We start from the raw sequence: 22,597 nt of genomic DNA, 5'->3' as shown, positions 1-22,597 counted from the left end.
CGACCCTTCAAGATGTGGGGCAGGTGATGGCGCTACCTCCCCTCTTCCATCTACAGAACAATACCAATGCCTAACTGCCAATACCCAGAAAGTTGTGACGATTTGCTATGAGGTAGGCAAAAACCAAGTGGCTGGTGCCAATTTGCCAAGTGGAAAAATTCCTACCAGGCCCCTCAACGGCGACCAACCAAGGTCCATAGCAAGGTCAAGGAACAAAAACCTTATAGGGCGGGAGGGTGGGAAAAACAGGAACAGCTGGCAGGCGGGAAAGAGGGAGATCCCCGGCTGCATCCTGCCTTAAATAGGGCAGACCATGCCCCCAGAGCCAGCCAATTTGCTGGCTAGAGGATGACGCGGCCGGGAATCTCCCCAATCTCATGGGGCTGGGCTGTGAAGCCCACAACTCCACCTCCTTCGAAGGGCAGAAGTGGCTTTGTTGGGGAACAAATCCTGCTTCCTCTCTGACCCTCCTTTCCTTCTCCAGTGAAAGGCTCAGGAGGCCCCTGCCCCAAAGACTGGTTCTCCTTTTCCCGATTTTGCTATAAATACAACAAGAACCCAGAATCTTGGAACAGAGCAGAGGTAAGGCATGAATCTTGGAACTTCTCCACACCAAATCCCTAAGCCCCTGTCTTTGCTACCCGACTTGCATTGCATGCCAAAACTTATTTCTCTGATGATCTTTAAGCTACAATCAAAACCACACCCTTGGAAGCCATGAGATCCTGCAACAGGTGAACCCCTTTTACTTTGGTAAAAACCTTGGCCAAGCAAATGTACCCCAGGATCAAAGGGAGGGAGTAGTAGTCGAATTGTGCAGTAGTAATTGAAGAAAACAATGGTTTGTCGATATGGTAAGGGCTTATTGTCATATTGGCAGTGTGTTTCCCCCACATTTTGTGAATCTTTGCACTTTTGTCCATTGCCTGTAATTATTTTCCCCGATTCGAACTATAAAATGGTGGTTTTATTGAGTCAAAATGAGAGTACTCCTAAATAGTTTTTTAGAAGGGGGGGGGGGAAGCACTTCATATTGGTATTCATTATTGATTACACACACAGAGGGCTTTTTATTAAGGATTATTTATATGGGACTATGGTAGCTGCTAAGGACGCGGGTGGTGGTGTGGGTTAAACCACTGAGCCTTGGGCTTACCGCTCAGAAGGTCGGCGGTTCAAATCCCCGCGACGGGGTGAGCTCCCGTTGCTCGGTCCCTGCTCCTGACCACCTAGCAGTTCACAAGCACGTCAAAATGCGAGTAGATAAATAGGTCCCGCTCCGGCGGGAAGGTAAACGGCGTTTCTGTGCGCTGCTCTGGTTCGCCAGAAGCGGCTTAGTCATGCTGGCCACATGACCTGGAAGCTGTATGCTGGCTCCCTCGGCCAGTAAAGCGAGATGAGTGCCGCAACCCCAGAGTCAGCCATGACTGGACCTAATGGTCAGGGGTCCTTTATCTTTACCTATGGTAGCTGCTAGCCAGAAAATATAGCGGAAGGGTTCAGGAAATGAGAAGGGGTGTTGCTAAGTAGCGATAAATGACAATAATCCTCACCAAAACTAGCTGGTGCCACAATTTACTTCCTTTCCCTGCTCCACTTCTCTTCCTGCTCCATTGCTCTTTTAGGGTAAAATGCCGGTTCAGGGAAACTTGGCAGGGGTGTGTGTGACCTCTCCTGCTATCCCTCAGAAGTGATTGTTTGTTCAGATGCACAGAAGGAATAAGAAGAACTTTGTAGTATTCACGAGGCGACCGTCTGTTCATTGGGCTAACCGACTCCTTTTCCTCGTCCTCTCTCAGGCCAAATGCCAAGCCTACAGCCCACAGGTGCATCTTGCCACCATTGCCAATCGTGAAGAAATGGCCGTTGTGGCCAACGAACTAGCTAAGCTCGTTCAACCTAAGAATCAGGTCTGGATTGGGATGCACAGGATGAAAGGTGGCAAGGTGAGTAGAAGCAGCCTGCGATTTTTGCTGCTATCCTGGGGCGGGGCAAACCACCCATAGGGACGGCACGGCGCATGGGGGCTGCGCTGGTGGCGGCGAGCCTGCTGAGTGTGCAACAGTGGCGAGGCTCCCAGGCCTACAACGGTACAACGGTGGCCTCCCGGGCGTGCGCCACCGCCAGCAAGCCTCCTGGGGAGCGCTGCTGTGGCGAGCGTCCCAGGGAGAGTGGCACAGCGATGTCACCCCCCCCCCTCAGGGATGAAACCCAGGGCAGGCCGCACCCCCACACCCCCTTCCTCTGCTAAGGGTGCACCTGCCACTATCCCCTCTTTGGTATGAATGTTAGAGGGACAGAGGTCCTGGCTTCCTTTACATTTGGCATCTTGTTTCATTTTTCTCCTTTAAAACAAACAAATTATTTAGTTTTTCAGATTTTACCAATTTGCAAATGGTTATCAAACAGCCAACACAGAAAGAGAGTTTCCGGAGAGTGTCCTGAATTTCCCTCCTCCCCTTTGTGGGTCCTTATATTAACCTTTTCCTCCTGCATCTCATCTATTAATCCAAATCTATGACATCTCCATGACACCCAAAATTTAACAGTAAACTACAAGTGTTATTCCAATCCTACTAATAATTTTAATTGTTTGCAATGGTTTTTAAGGTAAATTAGATATTTCCCCCGCACACTCTGTCCCTTTCCCCCACCTCCCGCAAAAGCCCCCTTTTATCCCTCCTAAAAAGAATAAAGACACAAAAGTCTTCTTTTAAAAGTATTAAGAAATTTACTCACATTCAGTTCACGGTTGGATCCCTGAAGACAGGTTTTAGCTTAGAGCAGGCTTCCTCAGCCTCGGCCCTCCAGATGTTTTGAGACTACAGCTCCCATCATTCCTGACCACTGGTCCTGCTAGCTAGGGATCATGGGAGTTGTAGGCCAAAAACATCTTGGAGAGCCAAGGTTGAGGAAGCCTGGCTCAGAGTTACAGAAGAGGGTTAGAGTTCATCCTGTATGGGAATGAGCCTGTGTCCTGGTGGCAAAGGGCCAGCAGACAGCAAAATACATCAGTATCAAGAGAACATAGCATCAAGAGAAGGGAGGTGGCTGTGTGACTGGCCCTTTTATGGGGTCTTCCGGGGTCATGCCCACCTACCTGGTCACATGCTGAGGATGTGACACGAAGTCCTCCTGGCTGTGGAATAACACCCTCCTGCGTGTTCACTCTGGGCAAACAGGAAGTGTTGTACTTGACTAATAATAATAATAATAATAATAATAATAATAATAATAATAATAATAATAATTTATTTATACCCTGCCCATCTGGCTGGGTTTCCCCTGCCACTCTGGGAGGCTTCCAACAAAAGATTAAAAACACAATAAAACACCAGTCATTAAAAATTTCCCTAAAGAGGGCTTTCTTCAGATGTCTTCTAAAAGTCAGATAGCTGTTTATCTCCTTGACATCTGATGGGAGGGCATTCCACAGGGCGGGCGCCACCACTGAGAAGGCCCTCTGCCTGGTTCCTGGCAACCTCACTTCTCACAGGTAGGAAACCACCAGAAGGCTCTCAGAGCTGGACCTCAGGGCTGAACGATGCAGGTGGAGACGTTCCTTCAGGTATACTGGGCCAAGGCTGTTATGCTTATGTTACACCCCACACTGTCTCCATTCCATGTTGGTGAGACCATTGCCCGCCTAATATTTTCCCCAAAACTGACTATTGTAACTCAGCAAATCCTTACATACTTTGGAAATCCATATGGGTTTTGTCTTGTCTTTTACTTGGGCAGAGCCAACGAAAGAGTCCATAGGCGCCGACTCCATGGGGCTTGAGGGGGCTCGAGCCCCCTCAAAAATTTTTTTTGGGGGGCTCAGCCCCCCCAATAATCTCGGGCGGGCGCCCTTCCAGCAGAGCGCCACCGCCATCCCCCGCCTCCTCCTCACCTGCTCCTTCACCAGCCAGCCAGCCACGCGCCCTAATCGGAGGCACTGCCGGAAATCCCGCGAGAACAGGGGAATCCCGACTGGCCACACCTCCCAGCCAGCCAATCGGCTGGCTGGGGGGGCGTGGCTTGCCCTATTTAGGGCCGGAGCCACTTTATTTGCATATTCATGAGCTTATTTATTATTCATGAGCTTTCCCGGGCCCCCCCAATATTTTTTCTAAGTCCGCGTCCCTGAAAGAGTCTGAGTCAGGGATGAGGAGGTAGAATTGGACGGTGCTGCTTTCTCAAAAAGACACTGACCCTTTTGCTGTCTCTACAGTTCCCAAGGTGGAGGTGGGCAGATTTTTCGTCAGCTGACTACATGCCTTGGGCAGCTGGGGAACCGCACGCTCAGGAAAAAGATCACTGTGTAGCACTGAACGCTGGAAGTAAGGAGATTTGACCACCTTGGTGGGGTTCCTCTTAATTTCAGTCTTCCAATTCTTCATTCCTGCCCTCCCTATTTATTTATTTTTTTAAAAAAATATTTATTGAGAATTTTAAGATTACAAAGAAACAAAGAAAAAAAACAAGAAAAAACCCAAATAGCATTTAAACAATACGAATCAATAAAAAGAAAACAAGGTCAAAAAGAGAAAAAAACAAAACACATCAAAAGCAAAAAGCAAAAATAGACAAAAAATTTAAAAACAAATCCAATATTCCCAAATCATTAACTGTCATTACCTTGTTTCATCGACCTCCTCACACCTCCCTTTTTTGTATTCTAGTTATTAATTATCTCAGCAAATCCTTTCCATCTTTCACAGTTTTCTGTCATTAAATTACCTTAATCTATTTTAACCTTATCTTAAATTACCTTAATCTATTTTAACCTTATCTTACCATAAAAAGCCCTAAAACTTAAAACTTTAGTCTTATTTATACCAAATTCTCTTAACCATGACATATTCTTACATAATTCTTTTTAATATTTCTGCTAAAGCCAAATAATTTCATTCCAACATTTTTCTAATACTCTTTACTTTTACAAGATTTTCCTAAATAATTTGTTTAAAACTGTCCCTCCCTGTGAAGGCAACCCTTTGCAGATACGCACTGTATAGCAAGCACAGGTTTCCCCGCATAATTCAGAATGTTCTTGGGCAGCTGCATTTGAAAATTGGGATTTTGAATTGCAGCAGGAGAGTCCCATCTCAGAGCCAGCCAGCTGAGAAAAAGAGGTGTGGCAACCCTAAGTCTTCAGGGCAGGGCTATAGTCCACAAAACAGATTAGCAGTCACGCGGGGCTTGTCAGGCTGGATCTAGACACCTCGAAGAAGCATTTCAGTTTAAAGCATAAATTTAAACAGGGAAAGCAGGTAGAGACAAACAGGACTCCACATCGCAATCTGATGGCAGGGTGTTATATCGCACATACAACACACACACACATATATATATTTAATTTTAAAAATAAATTTTATTTCCGATATACACTCTTTTAAAATCACAAACTTACCAAAAAGAAAAAACACAAAAAATAAACAAATATAGACAGTAAAACATCAAAACGTAAATACATTTCTCCAAAAGTACTAATTATCATATCGTCATTCTGACTTCCCTCCGCCACGATTTAAGCTATATCACATTAATAACCTTCTTGCAGTTCCTTCTTTCAACTTTTGTAACACATACAACACATATAAATCACTTTTTTTTTACCAGTCTAGCTGAGTCCTCAGTTGCAAGAAGAGCTTTATTTGAACCAGGACACAGTCTCAGAACCTGTCTGCCATATGAGAAATCTTACTTACTCATATCTGGCACCAGTGAGGACTTCCTTTTCCCATGCTTGTAAAGTAAAGGACCCCTGGATGATGAAGTCCAGTCAAACATGACTATGGGGTTGTGGTGCTCATCTCGCTTTACTGGCCAAGGGAGCTGGCGTTTGTCCACAGACAGTTTTCTGGGTCATGTGGCCAGCATGACTAAGGCGCTTCTGGTGCAACAGAACACCGAAACGAGAGCAGTGCATGGAAACACTGTTTACCTTCCTGCCCGAGTGGTACCTATTTATCTACTTACACTTTGATGAGCTTTCGAACTGCTAGGTTGGCAGGAGCTGGAACAGAGCAACGGGAGCTCACTCCGTCGCGGGGATTTGAACCGCTGACCTTCTGATCAGCAAGGCCAAGAGGCTCAGTGGTTTAGACCACAGTGCCACCCGCTTTGAAATGAAGCTTTGTGTGTGCAGCACACCTTTTCTCTTTGGCAAACTTTGCTGTATTACTAATATTGCAGAGATCCCAAATTCTGATATAGCAGAGGTGGCCAACTCCCAAGAAACTGTGATCTACTCAGAGAGTTACAGACTGCCAGTGATCTACCCCATTTGGGGGGGGGGGTTCAGGTCATTGAAGTTAGGGGTACAGAGCTAAAATGTTGAACCAAAGTAGGGGAGCCAAAGTTGTTGAGCTTCTTTGTGGGGAGCCAGTGATGTACCACAGGTGTCCTGTGATCTACTGGTAGATCACAAGCTACCCATTGGATGTGCCTGTGATATAGCATGTATACCAGATTGATTGCCACTATTGATTTTAGATTGAAAATCAAAGGGATCAGATATTAGATTTTTCCCCGCCCCCATCATTTGGCAAATGCACCACCAATGGTTTTTTTGTTTTAATAATAATAATAATAATAAATTTTATTTATATCCCGTCCTCCCCAGCCGAAGCCGGGCTCAGGGCGGCTAACAACAATAAAACAGTACAAAAGTACAACATAAACAACATTCTAAAATCATTCATTATAAAAATTAATTAATTAATTTTGTTGGTTTATTTGTTTGTTTTAAAGAAAAGCTGTTGCTAAAGAGCAGAGCTCATCCTTCAGAGTTTTCTTTGCCCTGTGCTCTGGGTGGCATATATCAATTTTCAGTTCAAGAATAAAGGGGAGTCTCCACCAGTCCCTGTCATCTGGCACAGCTGATCTTGCCCATAGTCCTCTCCTTCAGCAGAGCCGAAATTAGAGGTACAAGCAGGGCAATTAAATGCTCGATACCTCAATAGTACATGCACCCACACCCAGATTTTAATGCACCTCTAAAAGGGATGCGGGTGGCACTGTGGGTTAAATCACAGAGCCTAGGGCTTGCCGATCAGAAGGTCAGCGGTTGGAATCCCCGCGACAGAGTGAGCTCCCGTTGCTTGGTCCCTGCTCCTGCCCACCTAGCAGTTCAAAAGCATATCAAGTGCAAGTAGATAAATAGGTACCGTTCCAGCGGGAAGGTAAACGGTGTTTCCGTGTGCTGCTCTGGTTCGCCAGAAGCGGCTTAGTCATGCTGGCCACATGACCTGGAAGCTCCCACGGCCAATAAAGCGAGATGGGTGCCGCAACCCCAGAGTCAGTCACAACTGGCCCTAATGGTCAGGGGTCCCTTTACCTTTTTTAAAAAACTAAAAAAGAAAAAAGAAACCTGCAATGTTTAAAGAATTTGGAAAGTTCATTTTTAAAGGTTTTTCTTGAAAACGCTATGTGCTCTCATGTGTGAGCCGCATGATACCATCTGTATCATTTTACCAGCTGTGATAAATAGCACTGTTTCAGTAGGGAAAACCTGGTGACATTTCTTTCTGATTTCTTCCAGACCTTGCTCTATGGAATGATAATAAGTGTGAGGAAAAGTTTCCCTTTCTGTGCCGATTTTCACTGTACTGAGTGCAGCAGTTTGCCATGGCTTTCCAAACAGCTTCCATGAGCCCCAGGCATTGAATAACAGGGTTGGCTTCAAGTCCTTTCCTTCCATGGGGGCCCAAGCCATTGTCCTTGCTATGTTCCAGCACCTTCGCCTCTTTCCTGCCTGGCCTGTGTGTGACATACAGACGAATAAACTCTTTCAAGCACATATGTGACTCTGGTTTTGTCTCTGCCTCCTTGAATCTACTGATGGCGCTGCTGCTAATACAAAAGTTCTGGCGTGTCAGGCTGAGTCTCAGTGTGTTTTTGCATGACAGGAAGCTTCCCTATACACTCCTGGTTTAAAACGTTAAGGAAAGGTTAAGGAATGGTTTTGGTAACTATATGGACTCAGGACGTCCTACTTTTAAGGTTCATAACCCATTATTAGGGACGCGAGTGGCGCTGTGGTCTAAACCACTGAGCATCATCATAATCTCATGCGGGCAATTATATACATTTAAAATTCCGATGTCTTTCGTTATTACGACTGACTCATTTTCATACTCATTAATGTCTCCCAATAGCCTGTTTCATCTGTCTACAAAACAATTCAAGATTAATCACAATGGCTGTGCCAGGCACCAGGCAAGAGCATTCCTCTTCTCCCAGGCCTTGGTCTAATTTATGGCCTTTTAAATGTGTTGTGTGGGACGCAGGTGGTGCTGTGGTCTAAACCACTGAGCCTCTTGGGCTTGCCAATCAGAAGGTCGGCAGTTCGAATCCCCGCGATGGGGTGAGTTCCCGTTGTTCGATCCCTGCTCCTGCCAACCTAGCAGTTAGAAAGCACGTCAAAGTGCAAGTAGATAGATAGGTACTGCTCTGGCGGGAAAGTAAATGGCGTTTCCGTGCGCTGCTCTGGTTTCGCCAGAAGCGGCTTAGTCATGCTGGCCACATGACCTGGAAAAACTGTCTGCGGACAAGCGCGGGCTCCCTCGGCCAGTAAAGCTAGATGAGTGCCGCAACCCCAGAGTCGTCCGCGACTAGACCTAACAGTCAGGGGTCCTTTACCCTTACCTTTTAAACCCATTATTAAAACATGACGCGGAGGGACGCAGGTGGCGCTGTGGGTTAAACCACAGAGCCTAGGACTTGCCGATCAGAAGGTTGGCGGTTCGAATCCCCACGACGGGGTGAGCTCCAGTTGATTGGTCCCTGCTCCTGCCCACCTAGCAGTTCGAAAGCACGTCAAAGTGCAAGTAGATAAATAGGTACCGCTCCAGCGGGAAGGTAAACGGCATTTCAATGCGTTGTTCTGGTTTCACCAGAAGCAGCTTAGTCATGCTGTCCACATGACCTGGAAGCTGTATGCCGGCTCCCTCGGCCAATAAAGCGAGTTGAGCGCCGCAACCCAAGTCGGCCACGACTAGACCTAATGGTCAGGGGTCCCTTTACCTTTATACCTTGCTTAAGGATTGTATATGGTGCACATCCTGAATTGGATCCATATGATAGGAAGGAACCAGTAAAGAAATTTGTTACAAACATTACCACTGAGCCTGTTGCACTCTGCAGCAGTGGAAGTGTGCAGAAAAATTGCCTGGTTTGATCAACTCATCAAGGACTTTGGGTTGATGAGAAAAGAACCTGTCAGCTTGCTAGAGGACAATCAGAGTTGCATAAAGCTGATGCAGAGTCAGCAATTTCTAGCCAGAACGAAACATATTGGAGTCAGGTAACATTATATATGCCAGATGATCCAGGATGGACTTGTAGAATTATCTTATTGCTGCACCGACGAGATGACTGCTGACATCCTGACAAAACCCTTACCAAGAGAGAGTTTCCAGAACCTACGTATCAAACTGGGACTCTGGGTGGTTGATTGAAGTTATCTACATTTCTGTATGTTGTATTTGTCTGAGAAGGGGTATGTGGGATGTAAGAATCAGGTGCAGTCAAACACAACATGGCTAGAGTAGACATGAAGGTTATCTCAGTCCTTCAGCCGGAACTTCCTGCTTTCCAGGACTAAGACAAAACTTCCTGTGTGTAACTTGAGATGAGTGTGGCCTCTGCTGAAGTAGAAAGATCCACAACCACAGGCTGGTGACCATTCTTGTCTCTCTTGTCTCTGTTGATGCCATCTTAACAACAGCACTACTAAGATGCACCCTTGGCTCCAGGCCAAGAGAAGAAAAGGGGAGGCTTTCTCCCATAAGGAGATAGTCACCACATTTAAACTATGTTATAACCTTTTAAGTCCGCCTTCTGGGAACCTTTGTGTGAACAGATGATTACTTGTGAGTAACTTTTATACTTTACAGGATACTGCGCAGCGTCTTATTTTAGGAGGGATTAAACAGGGAAAATACCAGGAAATATTTACAGGGACTCTAACGAGTCTGAGGAAGCTATCTGCTGTGCGTGTGTTTAAAAAAAAGGGGAATGTTAACTCTGCTGATTTTGTTGAACTTGTAAAGACAAATTGGGATAGGATATCTTAGACAATATATCCTCCCCCGCATCCTTAAGCATTCCCACAACTATTGCATCTGCGTAATAATATATTGTTTTTGTTTGGACCTCCTTGCTCAGCAGCATGGCAAGTGCAGTCCGGCCAAAGTTGAGGGGCCTGGACTTGCCCAGAGGGACCAAAAGCTATTGCAAAGGACAAGTCTAGCACAGGGCAGGGAAGCAAAGCAAAACCCATTTGTGGGGCATGTGAGGAGGCATCTGGGTACTTGCAGTGTACTGGAAGAAGTAAAGATCACCAGCGTTGAAGCAATGATTCTTCAACATCAGCTTCGTTGGACTGGTCATGTTGTGCGGATGCCTGATTATCGTCTTCCAAAGCAACTGCTCTGTTCTGAACTTAAAATGGAAAGTGTAATGCTGGTGGTCAACAAAGGAGGTTCAAAGACTCTCTCAAGGCAAATCTTTTAAAAATGTAGATGAACACCAGCAACTGGGAATCACTGGCCTGCGAGTGCTCCAGTTGGAGAACAGCCTTTGCCAAAGGTGTCATGGGCTTTGAAGACACTCGAACTCAGGACACAAGGGAGAAACGTGCTCAGAGGAAGGCACGTTTGGCAAATCCATACCGTGATCAACTCCCGCCCAGAAACCAATGTCCCCACTGTGGAAGGACGTGTGGATCCAGAATTGGCCTCCACAGTCACTTACGGACTCATTGTTAAGACTGTGTGCATGGAAGACAATCTTACGATCGTCAAAGAAGACAGGTGGAAGGCGAGGGAGGGGGCAAACATGGAACTATTGGGAGCCAAACACTCATGGTAGGGACAGGGAGGCAGTGCAGTATAGTGGTTAGAGTGTCAAATGAGCACCTGGGAGAGACCAGTGTTTGAATCCCCATTATGTCTTGAGGCTCACCAGGCAACCTTGGTCACTGTTTTTTTTTGGGGGGGGTGTTATAGGGTTGTTTTTATATTGTGATTTTATGTTGTAAACACCCTGAGACCTGCGGGTATAGGGCAAGCTGCAAATGTAATGAATAATAATAATAATCTCTCAGCCTAGCATACCTCACTGGGTGGTTATGGGGGAAGGAGAATCAGGTACACTACCTCGATTTCCTTGGAGGGAAGAAAGAGCTATAAGTGTAATAAAGAAGTAAGATTAGGGAACAGGGAACTCGTACACCAGGGTGGATTAGCTTTGAAGGAGCAGGTTTCCCAAACCTAAAACCTGACTGTGCAGTCAGTCTGAAACGGGCCCCAAAATCCCAAATTTTCCTTCTCCAGGGAACCATTAGCTAAAATCCATTAACTTGAGCTCATGTATAACAGGGACCCAGCTCTATAAACAAAGCCCTCTCCTTTATCAGTACGTGACGCTTAATAGATGGCCTTGTCAGTTCCGAAGTGGAGACGGGACGGCAGAGCTGGGGCTTATCTTATCTTGTAGGTTGTAAATATCCTGACACACTGATGCACACACCTTGCAACACACCCCCACGCTCAGGGGTGGTGCCAGGAGTGCTCTTAGAGTTGGTGACCTTCTTACCCCAAGATAAGGAAGACAGGAACAGGAACATCTGTTTATAGTCATGGATGTCAACTTATGCGTATAAGCCAACGTGGCTGGATTCCTGGGGAGAGGGAAGAGGGTGCCTGGAGGGGATAAATACTGCTTGAAATTTCTCTTTCAGTGGGCTTGCTGTGAACTGACCACGCAAGTGCCTCCCTGCTCCTCCAGAGAGCAGAAATAAAGAACTCTTTCTCTGAATCAACCTCGGTGTCTTTTGACTCCTTCCTCCCTCTCTGGGAGCAACGCTCATCCAACCAATCGGTAAAGTCTAAGAAGGCTACAGCTTCCCTTCCAGACATGGGGTGAGAAAAGCAGACATTGGCTGTTTCTGCCTGTGTTTCTGACAGCGACCTCTGACATCCCTGGTTGGTTAGCCCCGTGATCAGTTTGAAGGAGACAGAGACGGGATGAAGAGGAGAATTTCTTTATTAAAGTCTCAAGATGGAGACATCTCAAAGGCTACGACATGGGGATGCAATGTGGGTGGGTGAACGAATGCCCCGGTGGAAGAAAAAGACCTCCAGGTTGGTCCCATTCTTCAAGGTGCTGAGCTTGTCGAAGCCTCAGTAGTGAGGAATGTCCATCTCTACAGTGGCATTTTGCACAAGTAATAGTTCTCGTTCTCGCAGTCGGTATCATTCCACATATCAAAATCTAGAGGAAATAGCAAAGGAGAACGGTCAGACCTGCCTCCTTCCACGTTTAGAAACCAGCATGGATAAATGTAAAACTTCCCCCCACCGCCAGCCCTACAAGCTCGGTCAAAAAGCCTGCAGGAGCCGCACGCTCTTTAAAGGATGCGCGGCTCCTGTGGGCTTTTCTAGGAGGTGGGGGAATTCCAGCTGTGGAATTCTTGTGGGGCTGGTGGTGGGGGGAAGTGCTGTTTGTTAGGATATTTCCGTTCCACCTTAAAAGGGAGCAGGCTTTGTGAGTCACAGAGTCTGTGTATTTCCTGTTCACAGGATGTTTATGTTTTCTGTTGCTTTCGTTTCTCTCTCTGAAGCAGGCGGTCATGTTTTTTTTTTGTTCTGACCAACGCTGAATAAACTTAAATAATGCTCTCCTGCGTGCATCTTTCACTGTGCATTATCTGCTGATAAGAGCGTGCATCAGCTCTGGAATGTGACAAGCTATTTCTGGAGCTTGTGTCGCTAATTGCTGATACTACGTGTCTACGGGAGATCGATGGACGTCCGGAGGTGACGTGGGGCCATGATGGACTTTGTCTCCCTGGCAGTATCCCAACAACAGGTTTCGGGCCCAGATTCAAGGCACTTACAGGAGAGTAAGACTGCGAGAGAGGTATGTGCAGGAAAAGCGAAAGTGAGGCTTTTCGTTGCCGCGGCAGAGTCTCTTTGATGTCCGGCAGACTAATGGGCCTGGGAGCCGTGCCAAAGGCTTCGTGATTAATGAGCTGCTAAGATAAGGAGTCTTTGAAGTGAATAAGGCTCACGGCTCAAATAAAAGCCTGGAATGGAGTTTTTCCAAGCCTCTGAAGGCACTGAGTGCCCAAAGTTAAATTGACACAATTATGAGACCTGGGCTGTGTGGTGTGAAAGTTTACTACGACAGTTTGGAGTGTGGCATACTGTGTGTGAAGCCCCTCCAGTTCCTCTGACAGATAGATGGAAGGCCCAAAATTCAAAGGCCATAGATGTAATAGTCTTGTCCGTCTCTCTGGAGGAAATTGCCACACTAGCTGGCAATGCTACAGCACGTCAGATGTGGAATGCTTTGAAAGTAGCTTATCCGCCTGTCATCCCAGCCCAGAGTTTGACTGCATCGGAGGTCCTGGCTGTTTCCCAGAATGAGAGTGTATGCAGGGATGCCGAGGGTACCGGTTGCAAGTTGCAGGGGGAGCTGACTCTGATGTCATCCCAGGCAGCATTCCAGCCTCCAGGGGGAGCCAAGGAGTCGGCAGCTGAGAGCTCTGTTTCTCATGGGAGCCAAGGTCATCCTCACAGATACTGGAAGGTCAGAAGTAAACAGAGACAGATGCCTGCAGATGGCCAGAAGCAGAGGGAGGGTGAAGAGCCCACGCCAGTGGGAAACAAGGCTTGGTTTGCTGGCACAGCTTCACCAAAGGCTAAAGGCAAGTCTGATGGCCAGGAGCAGGGAGGAAAGCAGCAAAAGCCTACACCGGTGAAAAACAAGGTTTTGCTTGCTACAAAAGCTGCTCCAAAGGCCAAGGCCAGATTTATTGTGGATTCAGGATGCACCCGACATTTGACAAAAGACCGGCATCTCTTTATCTCCTTCAAACCTCAAGATGGTGAGATCCACCTGGCTGACGGAAAGACGTTACGAATTGCAGGAGAAGGGACTGTGAAACTGGCAAGTCTGCACACAACCATCAAAGATGTACTTTATGTTCCAGGTGCTGCAGACAATTTGCTCAGTGTCCCACAGCTGACTGGGCGTGGCTTTGAGATTTCTTTCAAGAGGAGCGTCTGTGTCATCAGGAAAGGCAAAGAGGACATTTTGCATGCAAAGTTTATGGATGGCTTGTTCTGTATAACTTATGATGACAATAGTGCTGTTGCTGTGTCTAGTGTTGATTCTTGTTGTGTTGCACAAACTAACAAAGTTCTTCATGCAGGATGTATTCATGATGCACACAGAAGATTTTGTCACATGTCTTGGCAGGCACTGGCTAAGATGCCTGAGTTGGTTCAGGGTTTGAACATCAAACCCTGTAAGTTTCACATGAAATGTGTATCTTGTGCAGAGAACAAGGTGAAGGTTGCTCCAAAAGGCAAGGAGTCTAGCAGGCAGGCTTCCAAACCCTGCCAGCTAGTCCACGCAGACCTGGTTGGTCCACTTGTGCCCTCTTTGGGTGGAGCAAGGTACTTCATGGTTCTAATTTATTCTTTTTCCAGGTACATTCATGTGTTTATGCTCGAGCAGAAATCGCAAGCATTTCCTAAGTTCAAGGCATTCTGTGCTTGGTTGGAGAATGTTCACGGTAAATGTTTCGGCTGTCTCTTTACTGATTGGGGTGGGGAGTTCACTTCTCAGCAGTTTGAAGCTTTCCTGACTGAGAAGGGAATCCAGCATGATTTGTCAACGCCTAGATCGCCATGGATGAATGGGCTTGCGGAGCGAGCAAATCAGACTTTGCTTCAAGGCCTAAAAACCTTGTTGCATGATGCCAATCTCCCTGAAAAGTTTTGGGGGGAGGCTCTGTCGACTTTTGTTTATACTTATAATCGCAGATTGTCATCACCTATTGGTTGTACTCCCTATGAGAAGATGTTTGATAAGAAACCTTACATCAAGCACATGAGAATCTTTGGTTCTGACATGTGGGTACAGGCCCCACAAAGCAACAGGCTTGGGAAGCGTGGGGCACATGGTTTGTTCATGGGGTACGAAAAAGGTGCATACAGGGTATGGATGACTGACTCTAAGTCCATTAAGTTCACAAAGAGTGTTGAGTACAATGCTAAGTGGGGGGGGGATGTGGGAATTTTCCAGAGTTACCCAGAGGAAGATGAAGGTGATGTGAAAGATGTTGAGGAAGCTGAGGAAGCTGAGGATAATGATGATCAGAGTTCGGATTCCAGCTCAGTGGGCGGTGCTGCTGCTGATGTCAGCGACAGTGATGACACAACAGACTACAAGAGCGCAAAGGCCTCAGTCAGACCATCTGATGTGTCTGACAATGAACTGGAAGAATCACTGTTCACCATTGGTCACTTTTCTCCTAAGAAAGAGGAGATGAGTCCAGAAGACTTGCGTCTAGTACGCAGATCTGAGAGAGCCACGAAGGGCAAACCTCCAAAGAGATTTGCCAATGAGTTTGCTAAGACGGCAACTGCTGTTCTTAGTAGCCTAGAGAAGGTGTGGGAACCTTCAAGCTTCAAAGAGGTTCAGGAGTTAACCTCTAAAGATGCTGAGCCTTGGCTTAATGCCATGAAGGCTGAAGTTGATTCCTTGAATAGGAACCAAACTTGGGAACTGGTACCGGTAGTCCCAGGGATGAGACTGGTTGGCAGCAAATGGGTCTTCAAGGCCAAGACAGACCAGAATGGCAAGGTAGTCAGACACAAAGCCAGATTGGTTGCCAGAGGTTTTTCACAGGTACCAGGACAGGATTACCACGAGACCTACTCTCCCACCGTCAAATATGAGAGCATTCAGCTGATGCTCAAGATTGCTGCGGAGGAGAAACTGCATGTTTCCCATCATGACATTAATGCAGCTTTTTTGTACGGGGTTTTGGGGGAGGAGCTGTTTATGCTTCCACCTGATGGAATGCAGATACAGAAGGGAATGGTCTGTAAACTGTGGAAATCCTTATATGGTCTCAAGCAGAGTGCTAGGTGTTGGAACACAAAACTCACTGAGACGTTGCTTTCTCTAGGTTTTCACCAGGGCAAAGCTGATCCATGTGTGTTTGTCAAGGAAGAAGGGCAAAACAAACTGTATTGTTTATGTTTTGTTGATGATCTTCTGATATTTTGGAAGAATCAGACTTTGTACCAAAGCACCCTAGCTCAGCTGAAGGAGCACTTTGATATGAAGGATCTTGGTGAGGTATCCAACTATCTTTCTCTGCAGGTGGAGAGGGACCAAGCAGGTAATTTTCTGGTACACCAAACACAGAAAATTGCTGATGTATTAACCAGGTTGAATTTGGTTGATGCAAACCCAGCAGACACACCAATGTTGACAGGTTACCAGGTAGATAGTACTGCTGAAACGTTTTCTGACACTACGCTGTACAGATGCATTCTAGGCAAGCTGAATTTCATTGCTAGATGTTCAAGACCTGACATAGCTGTAAGCACTAACCTGCTTAGCAGACATGCTAACAATCCTACTGTTCAGGGTTGGAAAGCTCTGAAACGCATAGCCCACTATTTGAAAGGGACTTTGCACTACAGGCTGAGTTTCACGAGTCAGAAGACTGTCGGTCTTGAAATCTTTGGAGATGAAAGTTTTGGAAGTGACACCACGGATGGTACAAGCACTTCTGGAGTATGCTATATGTACAACCACTGTCTGTTTGACTGGCTGTGCAAAAAGCAGATGACAGTAAGCCTAAGTTCCTGTGAAGCAGAACTCAATGCTCTGTCATTTCCACTCATGGATTGTGAATGGTTGATGCAACTGTTTAAGGACATCAGAGTGTCTGTGAAATGTCCTGTACAAGTGTATCAAGACAATAGATCGTGTTTGGCTTTGCTGAACTCAGAGAGTTGCAAGCAAAGAACCAAGTACTTGCAGATTAAGCTACATCGTGCAAGAGAGTGTATTCAGAAAGGACTCATTCAGGTGTCCTACATGGCAGGAAATGAAATTCCTGCTGATCTGTTGTCTAAGGTTGTTAACAGAGAACAACTTAAGGTTTACGTACAAAGGTTGCAATTGGGCTGAACCACAGGTACTACAGGTTACACGGAAAGGGGGAGGATGTTAGGATATTTCTGTTCCACCTTAAAAGGGAGCAGGCTTTGTGAGTCACAGAGTCTGCGTATTTCCTGTTCACAGGATGTTTATGTTTTCTGTTGCTTTCGTTTCTCTCTCTGAAGCAGGCGGTCATGTTTTTTTTTGTTCTGACGAATGCTGAATAAACTTAAATAATGCTCTCCTGCGTGCATCTTTCGCTGTGCATTATCTGCTGATAAGAGCGTGCATCAGCTCTGGAATGTGACAAGCTATTCCTGGAGCTCATGTCGCTAATTGCTGATACTGCATGTCTACGGGAGATCGATGGACGTCCGGAGGCGACGTGGGGCCATGATGGACTTTGTCTCCCTGGCAGTATCCCAACACTGCTTTCCCCCACCGCCAGCCTCAAAGACCAGACTCTCCTGGCTTCAGCGAAAGCCTGGAGGCTATATATACTGCATGAAACTTGTCATTTCTTTGTACTTGCTGTGGACTCACGACGCAGGTGCCTTCTGCTATCCGGAGAGCAGAATACACTCTTTCTTTGAACCAACCTCGGTGTCATTTTGACTTCCTTCCTCCTGTCCCGGAGCAACGCAGACCCAATCGGTGAACTCCAATAAGGCTACAATATAGATAACAGTAATCAATAGAATGGAATCAAGTTTCACAGAATACAAAGAAGCAAAGGTCTTCAGCTTATGAAGCCCCCTTCTTACCATCCCCAAATATCTCGACACAGTATCCGCTCTTGTCTGGCTGTCCTTCTGCCCAAGCTGTGTAGTCAAAATTGGCGTCATCAGACCATCTTAACTATGTTCTGTAGAGAGAGCAAAAAGTCTTTGCTGAGGAAGGAACAGGAGCTTCCAGTTGCCTCATTCAGAATCGGATTTAGGGGAGCGTGGCTGGTTTGGCCTCGCTGGGCGTGAAGCTTTGGAGGCACATTCCTAGAATGGTAGAGTTGCAAGGGACCCAACCTACCTGCAATGCAGTAATTTCTTGCCCAGCGTGGGGCTCGGACCCACAACCATGAGATGAAGATTCCCATTGTTCTGTTGAGGTTGGAACTTAATGGGTTAAGTTCTTCCCATGATGCCACACCATTCTGACGTCAATTTTGGAAGCTTGGGAGGAGCTTGGGAAGAGTATGCCAGTCCCACTCTGTATTTTGTGGGGAAAGGATGCAGTTTTGTCATGGCTGCAAATAGTCCTGGAAATTCCTGAGAAATGTTGGAATAAAAGCTGTAAATAGACAAACCTGGACTGTGTGTGTTTGTCTGGAAGCCAAGCTACGTGACAGTTTTACACCGCTGTGTTATCTCTGCTTCGGCGTGACTGAGAGCTCGGAGCAGAGCGTGCGGCAGGAGAAGTGTGCCGGGCAGTAAAGAGCTAATTGAGGATCGCAAATCAATTAGCGGAGGTCACGCCAGATCAATCAAATTCCACAGGTTATGGGTAACCTAAATCACCTATCGTAAAACCGTCACGGAAGAGCTGCCGGGAGCTGTGAAATCTGCGGTGTCTAGCAGAGGAGCACGGCAGGAGGCGGAGGCAAGCAAGCAAGCTGAAAGACGCAGAAAGTGCCTGTGTTGCCAAGAATCGTTTCTCCACGCCAGAGGAGCTGGTGCTTTTGTAAGTACAGCTTGGGGCCCACTTGGGAGAACGGGAGAACATGGCAGATGGCCAGGAGGTGATTCAAGCTCCGTTTGAACAGCTTGAGGAACTCACCGCCCAAGCGTGGAATACCTGGGCAAGATGGGTGAGAGCGTGGTTCATAGCCACGGAAGTTTGGGACATTTCCCAGAGGGAACCAGTGCAACTGGTGGACAGAGATGCAGGAAAGCTGAAGTCTGTTTCTCTGGAGGAGAAAATGCAGAGGGAGAAAGCTATGAGAGCTGAGGTCTGCATGTTGAGAGCAGGTGTTCATGCTAATTTGCAACATCACCTGGAAAGCATTGAATCTGCGTGTGAGGCCTGGAGTGTGCTGAAACGTCTGTGTGAAGGCTCAGCAGGAGGCCTAGGGCAGATGGAAGCTGAAAGCCTAGAGATGGCTGGAGCCCCTGTTCCTGATGATTTAGCCTCAAGGAGTGCTAGTGAGCAAGTCGGGGGGGGGCGGAAAGTTCCAAAGGCAAGTTTGAAAAGTTTTCCACTGAATCTGCTGGAATGGAGCGGCAGTTCAGGGGGGGTGGATCTGGCAAGGAGTGCTTTTCCGGAAGAAGGAGAAGGAGGCCAGCTGGGTGGAGCCCCAGGCAGTGTTTTTCCACTGGATTTCGTCGGTGCTACGTGTGTGGATCTCACAGTCATTTCAAAAGAGACTGCCCACAGAAAGCGAGAGCAGCTGCACAGGAAGGCTTCAAGGACACCTTCCATGGGAATCAGTCGGGTTTCCATGGGAACCAGTCTGGAAGAGGAGGTCAGCGTGGGAACGCAAGAGAAGGACGTGGAAAACAACGTGAGGAGATTTATCAGATCACGGCTAGTCTGGCGTTGGCTGAAGACAGCTGTGGGGCAAGCCAAGAGCTAAGTTTTGTTATTGACTCTGCAGCTAATCGCAATTTGATTCCAGAGACACCTGCTGTCGAGAGGTGGAACTGCACGGCAATTCCTACCGGGAAAACTGTACTGTTTGCAAATGGACAGAAAAGAAATATGACTAATGCTGTAAATTTGCATTTTTGTATTTTACAGGAAACGTTGGAGTGTTGTACTGTTCCTGGGATGCACCACTGTCTTTTATCTGTGCCTTATTTACTGAAAAAGGGATTTACGGTTTGTTTTCAGGGTGATGTTTGCACAATCTCCAAAGGAGGGAGGATGCTTGCCAAGGTTAAAAAGGGGCAGAATGATCTCTTCATTCTTAAAACGTCTCTGGAGGGTGGTGGGAAGGTTGAGAAAGCACAAGCACTGCGTGCTACAATTCCCAATCATGATTCATGCGTACATGCTTGGCATACACGAACAGCTCATAGTTCTTTAGAAGAACTACAGGTGCTGCCGGAAGTTTCCAATGGTTGTAATATCTCAGAATGTGGACATGCTGTAAGTTGTGAAACTTGCAGACTGGCAAAGGTAAAAGGATGCAGTTATCCAAAGGTTGAGAGGATAACCACTAGGCCTTTTGAACTGATTCACATAGATCTGTTGGGTCCTGTAAAAGAACCAAGTCTGGGAGGGTCAAGGTTTCTGCTTACGATGCAGGAGGATTTTACGCAGAATTCCTGGACTCACGGTCTCAAATCCAAGGATGATGCAGCACAGCTGATCAAAGGGTGGATTGAGGGGGTGGAGCAAAGGTTTTCCACCAAAGTGCAAGCTGTCACAAGTGACAGAGGAGCTGAGTTTACAGGCTCTGCTTTGCAGAAGTACTTTCGCAAGAAAGGGATACGTCACACAGTGACTTCACCCAATCAGTGGGGGGTGGCAGGGCTGAAGTGTCAGGCTCTGGTTAAAACTGCACAGGTGTTGCTGGAAGATTCTGGGTTACCTCCAAGGTTTTGGCTGGAGGCAATCAAGTATGTAAGCTTCACCTGGAATCGCACCTACAATTCCATGGTAGGGGACACACCATTTGGTTTGTTGCATGGCAGGAAACCCCAGATTCATTTTTTGCGTATGTTCGGGTCACGTGCGTCTGTGCCGGTACCTGCTGCTTTGCAGGGGCCAGATGGATCCAAGTTCCGAAAAATGATCTTCTGTGGGTATGAGCCAACAGCGAGTGCATGGAGGTTTGCATTTCCATCAGGTGATCAGAGTAAGTTACTGATCAGTAAACACGCTGAGTTCTATGAGCAGGATAAAAAGACACAAGCTGCTGTCAAGCGTGATGTTCTTTCAGAGTGTCTCTCTGATTCAGAACAGGAAGATTCTGAGGGGGAGGAAGGAGAAGCTGAGTCTGATGATGACGATCAGATAACTGACCAAAGTCAGGAACAGGAGGAGGTATCGGTAGTTTCTCCACAAGATGTTAGGAGAACACCCAAAAGCGAGCCCAGTTCCCCTGTGAGTGTAATGGAGAGGATTCGAAAACGTTTTAAGTCAGAGGGGGAATCCCGTGATGCTGAGGACACATTTCCTGGTGGCAGTGAGTCAGAGGTAACATCTGAGTTTATGCCCAGAAGGTCTAGTCGCACAACAAAGGGCATTCCACCTGAAAGGTACCAGGCAACATGTGCGTGGGCGAAATTCGCACAGCGTGATTCTGGAAGTGTTGAAAGGGTTCAACAGGTGCCTGGGAAAGATGCTGGGAAGGAGCACAAGGCAAAGGGTAAGGTGTTGAGCTCAAAAGGGTCTTGTCAGAAGGTGCAGCAAGGGGGGGTGTTGAGGTTGGAACTTAACGGGTTAAGTTCTTCCCATGATGCCACACCATTCTGATGTCAATTTTGGAAGCTTGGGAGGAGCTTGGGAAGAGTATGCCAGTCCCACTCTGTATTTTGTGGGGAAAGGATGCAGTTTTGTCATGGCTGCAAATAGTCCTGGAAATTCCTGAGAAATGTTGGAATAAAAGCTGTAAATAGACAAACCTGGACTGTGTGTGTTTGTCTGGAAGCCAAGCTACGTGACAGTTTTACACCGCTGTGTTATCTCTGCTACGGCGTGACTGAGAGCTCGGAGCAGAGCGTGCGGCAGGAGAAGTGTGCCGGGCAGTAAAGAGCTAATTGAGGATCGCAAATCAATTAGCGGAGGTCGCGCCAGATCAATCAAATTCCACATGTTCTACCAACTGACTCCCAGGGACATGTGTCCAAAGGGATCAGTAGTTGTGGCACCAAGCAATCACCCCCAAGCAGCTTCAGCCTGAGACACACTGGGATACCTCCCCAAGACTTTGCCCATCCTTGAGAGGAGCTGCAAGGACTCCATTTGAGGCCAGGGGTGCTGCAAGGGCACCTATTCCTTAAGACTTCTGGAGGCAGCAGTGAGCCGCATTGATTCGAGGACCTTGACCCAGTGGCGGAGCTAGCTGCATGGGCAGCGACAAGCATGTCATGCACTCAGCAGGGGCGGTGCAAGCTGGGGGCATGATCCGTCGTGCATGCAGCATGCAATGGCAGCAGGATGACCCGCCACACACGGCAATCCACGGCACACAACGGTGGCGGTAGAGTGATCTGCTGCACGAGGCAGGGCGATCCATGGCGCACAACAGCGGCGGTGGTGCCTTTTTGTCTTTTTTTTTTTAAAAAAAAAGATATTTATTGAGGTTTCAAAAATTATATAAAAAGAACAGTAATACACAGTAACACAAACAAAACACAAACAAAAAACAGGTATAATTTCAATCCCTTATTTTCTTATCACTTACTTCCAAACTTAACACACAATTAAAAACACGTAAAATTTCAATTGCTTATTTTCTTTTAACTTATTTCTCAGACCTCCTCACACCTCCCCTTCTTGTATTCCAATTCTAATTATTAGCTCAGCAAATCCTTATTACTTATTTCTCAACTTTAACTTAATAGTTTATCTTAGATTTATTTTTGCTAACCTTATTTTCATTTAATTTAATTCATTTTAGAAATCCAATTACCTTATCCAAACTTAAACCTCAAACTTATACATCGATTCTTATTCTTAAAACGTTTTT

General features: G+C 46.7%; 2 long non-coding RNA genes across 2 annotated transcripts; one reads left to right on the top strand and one right to left on the bottom strand.

Annotated features, from left to right (window-relative positions):
* The first annotated feature begins 483 nt into the window (after window positions 1–483).
* On the top strand, window positions 484–7,739 carry LOC309541523. Its single transcript, XR_014223792.1, has 3 exons — window positions 484–582; window positions 1,800–1,946; window positions 7,532–7,739. It is a non-coding gene; the product is annotated as an uncharacterized lncRNA (long non-coding RNA).
* Window positions 7,740–12,025: 4,286 nt separating this feature from the next.
* On the bottom strand, window positions 12,026–17,825 carry LOC309541540. The gene is made up of 2 exons (XR_014223809.1): window positions 17,730–17,825; window positions 12,026–12,267 (listed from the first exon to the last, which is right to left on the bottom strand). It is a non-coding gene; the product is annotated as an uncharacterized lncRNA (long non-coding RNA).
* Window positions 17,826–22,597: the final 4,772 nt, after the last annotated feature.

This window comes from Podarcis vaucheri (assembly GCF_965113315.1).
Source record: "Podarcis vaucheri genome assembly, chromosome: 10".
NCBI classification, from domain to species: domain Eukaryota; kingdom Metazoa; phylum Chordata; class Lepidosauria; order Squamata; family Lacertidae; genus Podarcis; species Podarcis vaucheri.
This window is presented reverse-complemented; position numbering and strand designations above follow the sequence as displayed.